This window comes from Rhinolophus ferrumequinum, chromosome 11, assembly GCF_004115265.2.
Source record: "Rhinolophus ferrumequinum isolate MPI-CBG mRhiFer1 chromosome 11, mRhiFer1_v1.p, whole genome shotgun sequence".
Classification (NCBI taxonomy): Eukaryota; Metazoa; Chordata; class Mammalia; order Chiroptera; family Rhinolophidae; genus Rhinolophus; species Rhinolophus ferrumequinum.
Window position 1 is genome coordinate 55,765,840 of NC_046294.1, and position 6,025 is coordinate 55,771,864.

At 37.2% G+C, this 6,025-nt stretch overlaps 1 pseudogene; it reads left to right on the forward strand.

Moving 5' to 3' along the window:
* Nucleotides 1-2,532: 2,532 nt before the first annotated feature.
* LOC117029947 (histone-lysine N-methyltransferase SETMAR-like) lies at nt 2,533-3,558 on the forward strand (annotated as a pseudogene).
* Nucleotides 3,559-6,025: the final 2,467 nt, after the last annotated feature.

Below are 6,025 nucleotides of genomic sequence, written 5' to 3' on the forward strand. Positions count from 1 at the left end.
GCCGTAGGGATGAGTGCGATTGCCAGAACACCTTTTGGAGTTATTTAAGCTGCAGGGAGGAATACTCTTCTGAAATACATGTGTTTAACAGTTAACATGAGCTGGCCCCATAGTTAATTTTGGGGAAATAAGAGTGAATAATAGAGACATGACAAATCATAAAATATCCACCCGGGACAGAAAGTGGTATAAAAGAATGATGAATGAAAGTCTGGGTGAGTCAAATCATAATAGTAGCAATCACTGCACTTGCATAGTGCTCAGGATGTAAACTGCACTGCCCTCAGCACTTTGCAAGCATTTACTAGTCAGTCCTCACAACCCTATCCCACAGGGACTCTTATTACTGTAACCATCCACATTTGACAGATGAGGAAGCTGAGGCTAGAGCTTGAGCAACTTGCCTCTGGTCATACAACTTGTAAGTGGCAGACTTGAGATTCAAGGACAGGTAAATGGGCTCTTAAGCACTATAGTAGGTACTCTCCCTTCCTAGAGGAGGTAAACAGTAGGAGAGGATATAGAGATTGTAAGTGAAGATTATGTATCTCTTTTCTTCATTCTTTCAACTAAATATATATTGAGCATCTACTACGTGCCAGACACTAATCTAGGAAATCTGGGTATAGCTGTGAATCAAAAGAACAGGATTCTTCCTTGCACTCAAGGCATTTACACTAATGAAGAATTGCTGTGGTGAATTTAAAAAAAAGGGGAGCTTAAGTGTGACAGGCACTGTACCTCGCCCTTTATATACCATACCTGATTTAACCCTCACAACTTTTGGAGTATGCTCTATCGTCATCCTCCTTTTACAGACATGGAAACCAAGTCTTAAGGGCAATAAATTAAGTCATACAGATGACAAGTTTGGATGTAGAGACCCAAACCTGTGCTAGACTCCAAAGCTCGTACTGAAACCAGTTTGCTCTAGTACTTAAAAGAGGAATAGAATCAAAAGAAGCATTTTTATGATGTAGGATATCAGAATCATGTTTAGCTTTAAGAATGGGCGAGATGAGCAGGAGGGAATTGGAACAATGGTTTAAATGAAAAGAATGGAAAGAAAAAAAAATTGTTTGATGATATTGATGACATTTTAACCAAAGGACAAGAATGGTATAAAGGATATTATCTGCATGTTTTTAGCTGGACTCTCAAATGTTTGATCATAAAGGATTCAGTAGAGTAAATGGAAACCACTGGCATGTGCATTTTTTTCCTTCAAACAAATGTTTAAAAGTACCAGCATTGTCCCAGAATCCCCACAGCCTCATAGCCGAGGATTGCAATTGTGCAAAATGCATTTTACCGAAGAAACAACAGTAAACCTCTGGTGATTGAACATAAGGAAGATAAGCTTTTTTCTTTTCTTTATTCTCTGAAAACAGTGGAAGCCGGGTTAAGCTAGGCTGAGCTATCTTAGAAGGGATCTGCCTTTTTTCCTTGTCCGTGTTGCTCTCCACCCTCCTCTCCTCCCCATAGGAAGGATGTCTTTGTGTCATCTGTTATCAAGGAAGACCATGCTGTTCCGAAGGCACATTGGGGGCCCTGACTCAGCTCTGAATTGCAGCTGCTGCACAACCTTTGTCCCAGGCAGAGAGAATGCTCGGTACCAGATTAATGGTAACACACGATCGTTTAAAAATATTATCCTTCTCTGTGATAATGCCTCGTGGGCTGTCACCATGTCAAAGTGATGTCACTGCTATTCCGATCACTACTGGTGCCCACAAACAAAGGGGATTTCAAACTAGGCATTTTAAAAAAAGCAGACAAGCTCTGTGACCCCATAGTCTATTGTAATTATATTCCTCTTTCTTTATGAAGTGGCTTAAAGTCTCACTGCCATTTCTTCATATCCAGCAAGACTACAATTATTTTTAGTAAGTCAGATCTTTATTATTATAAATAGTAAACTACCACTTATCCAAGGAATGGAGTTTTCTGACTAACTAAAGAAAAATAAAATCATAAGGTTTTCAAGCTTCTTAAACACATTCCAGTTTTGAAATACTCTTTTATCTATGTCACATTTGATCATCAGAGCAATCCTATACGAAAGGCAAGGAGAATGCTGTTATCTGCATTTTAACATATGGAAACTGAGGCTTAGAGCAAAGATGGGAGCTAGCCAAATCACAAATAATAAGGAAGAAACAGAACTAAGGTTTAAATCTAATTTTCCTGTTTTCTTAGCCAAATTTATTTCTATGTTGACACTGTGGGAAATTTCTTATAAAACATGAAAACTTGAGGAAAGTTTAGGAAAATTTACCAACAGTCTCACTTACGTATACATTCTATGTAACATGCATTTGCATAAACTCCTAATTGCTTGCAGCATCGCACGCTTGAGTATTAGGTTGGTGCAAACGTAATTGTGGTTTTTACATTGTTGAAATTTGCCGTTTAATATTGGAATACATTCTTCAATAAATGTGGTTATGTTATACATCATTTTTATGCACATTTCTCGCTTTATGTTTTTGTGCTAATGACTTGCTGTTTATTTTATATTTGTTTTAGACTATGGAAATAATATTAGACTAAAAGCAAATTCGAGTGATTTTCTTATTCAAGTTCAAAATGGGCCGTATAGCAGCGGAGACAACTCACAACATCAATAACCCATTTGACCCAGGAATTGCTAACGAACATACAGCGCAGTGGTGGTTCAAGAAATTTTGCAAAGGAGATGAGAGCCTTAAAGAAGAGGAGTGTAGTGGCTGGCCATGGGAAGTTGACAACGACGAATTGAGAGCAATCATCGAAGCTGATCCTCTTATAACCACACGAAAAGTTGCTGAAGAACTCAACGTCAACCATTCTACAGTCATTCAGCATTTGAAGCAAATTAGAAAGGCAAACAAGCTCGATAAGTGGATGCCTCCGGAGCTGACCGAAAATAAAAAAAATTGTCGTTTTAAAGTGTCGTCTTCTCTTATTTTATGCAACAACAAACGATTTCTTGATCAGATTGTGACGTGCGACAAAAAGTGGATTTTATACGACAACTGGCTATAACCAGCTCAGTGGTTGGACCAAGAAGAAGCCCCAAAGCACTTCGTCAAGCCAAACTTGCACCAAAACAAGGTCATGGACACTGTGTGGTGGTCTGCTGCTGGTCTGATCCACTACAGTTTTCTGAATCCCGGCAAAGCTGTTACATCTGAGAAGTGTGCTCAGCAAAACGATGAGATGCACTGAAAACTGCAATGCCTACATCTGGCATTGGTCAACAAAAAGGGCCCAATTCTTCTCCATGACAACGCCTGACCGCACATCGCACACCCAACGCTTCAAAAGTTGACCGAATTGGGCTATGAAGTTTTGCCTCATCCGCCATATTCACCTGATCTCTCACCAACGACTACCACTTCTTAAGCATCTCGACACCTTTTGCATGGAAAATGCTTCCACAATGCGCAGGATGCCGAAAATGCTTTCCAAGCGTTCGTCGAATCCCAAAGCATGGATTTTTATGCTACAGGAATAAACAAACTTATTTCTCATTGGCAAAAATGTGTTGATTGTAATGGTTCCTATTTTGATTAATAAAGGTGTGTTTGACCCTAATTATAATAATTTAAAATTCACAGTCCAAAACCGCAATTACTTTTGCACCAGTCTAATACCTTTCATATCTGAGAGTGAAATCTTAAATAACAAGAAAAGTCGCCATGTCACCTAGACTAGTTTGAGGTTGAAGACTTCAGGACAGGGGCAGTTTCATCTGCATGCCTAGGCACTCTCAAACACATCCTTTCCTTGGACTCTTTTATGAAACAATTCTTACTGGTGTTTGTTCCCATTTATTACTAGAAAATTCAATGGTCCTGTGCACATGGATTTTCATCACATCCTGGACCTGATTCTTGTTTTCTTCTCATGGATTCTCATGATAGCATGGTCTTGTGTAAGACAATTAGGAATTCATACAAATTCAGTAGGCCTTCTTATTTTACAAGTCACCACTAAGGCACACAAAGAAGTCCCCTCCAACATTCCTCTGCAAATTAAGCCTTTATGAATGCAACACAGATTATGTTCCATAACCCATCCATTTATCCATACTAGCAGCATTCATTGTAAAACACAAAGTTACAAATTATTCTACCAGACCAAAACATAACAAAATATTTTACTTATAGTCAAAATAATGTACATTCAAATGATGATATACTGTTTTAATCTACTCAGATAACAATTTTAAAAAATTAATTTTGCCAATTGTGACATAAAACTGGCATCATAAAACTGTTGGAGAGAGTGTAAATTTTTACAACTACAGAAAAGTGTTTTGGAATACATATTTAGAGCCTTCCACAAGTTCATAGAATTAGCTTGTAATTCCTCCCATAGAAATAACTCCGCATTAATAAAACAGATAAAAATTGGACAAAGATTTAAGTGTCAATATATTTATTTAACAGCTATTTATGTTAAAAAAACACATAGTAAACACTTTAAATTTCCCCAAAATAGAATGATAAAAGTAAAATATGGTACATCTCTATCAGAGAATATGACACAGAGCTCATGTTTTCAAATAATATTACATGACACAAGAAAAAAATCTCATAATAAATGTTAGATGAAAACAGCAGGATATAATTTGTGCAGAATGATCGCTATTATATAAAAACATAAATGCAAGTGAGAATGTGAATTTGTATAAGAAAATTATGGAAGGGCTTCAGTTCTACATCTCGATGGACACGCTAGAGAACATGTCCAGAATGATGAGGTGATGTATAAAGTGAATTGGTTCAAAAAAGGAAGACACTCATCTCTAGAGTTTGATTATGTAAGAACTACTGGAATTTCTCAGAAATTTTAGGGTGACGCTCAGCCTTTCAACAGTATAAAAAAACAGAGATTGAGACCATTATATCTAGGTACAAAGGAAAAGGAAAATACATTTGACATCAAAATGTATTGCTGTTAGTTCATTTACTTTCTTTTCCTCTGTAATAAAAGTAGCTGTAATTTTACTACCGGACCTATTCTCATTTTGATTATTGGATGGTGACATTTCATAATTTAATCATGACTTAAGAGATTAATTTACCAATTCATTCTTTCTTTCAATTCACTTATTAAACATCCACAAGTTGCTGTGTCAATTATGAAAGCTATTATGTCATGTTCAAATACTAAGGGATTTACAATTTACTTGAAGGCAGAAAATTATTATAAAAAAATTGGAAAGTAAAATTATGTGCAAAGTTTCTTGTTTTGTACTCTTGCTAAATATTAAAGGAAGTTTTGAACATACTGTAATGGAAATAAAATTGAGGCTTCTGCTTCAGATAATTATAGGTTATGTAATTTGGAGCAACCCTTCCACTGAAGATATTGTTCAAAGGTAAATGAAATAAAAATTGCATATCCCACAAAAGCATCAGGAAGCTAACAAATATGAAGCAATTAGTCAAGATTCAAGAGATGCCAGGATCCCAAAAAAAGGAACAGAGAGCCTGAGGACTGCTTTAGTCCTAGGAGCATTTGTTTATCTTTGAGAAGGATCTGGGGGAGCGGGGTGCTGCCGTGCGCTTTGGGGGCTGCCTGGAGTGGCCAGGGGGACAAAAAATTGGAATCTCAACCCTGACAAAGATGTAAAGCCTGGTAAAGAATCTGTGCTTTATGAAATGACCAGAAAGGGCTCTGTGCCTTGGAAGTAAAAATAAACCAAACCAACCCAAACCAACCAACCAAAAACCCACTCTCACACTCTACTTCTGTGTTTGTTTACATTGATTAAATAGTGAATAAAACCTGAAGCCTGGAACCTGGAAACACTGTTTCCACCATGCCATTGTCTCCAGGCACCTTGCAATCATCAACCTGTATTCCCCTTTCCTTGGGGAGAAGAACGTCATTCTGTGCTTCATGGTAATTGTCTAAATAAACATTCAAATACAAGATCAAAGGAAATATGGCATACCAGATAACAGGTAACAGGAGGTAAGACCAACAGGGGAAATACAGCCAAGTAACAGAAATAGACCCAGATATAGCA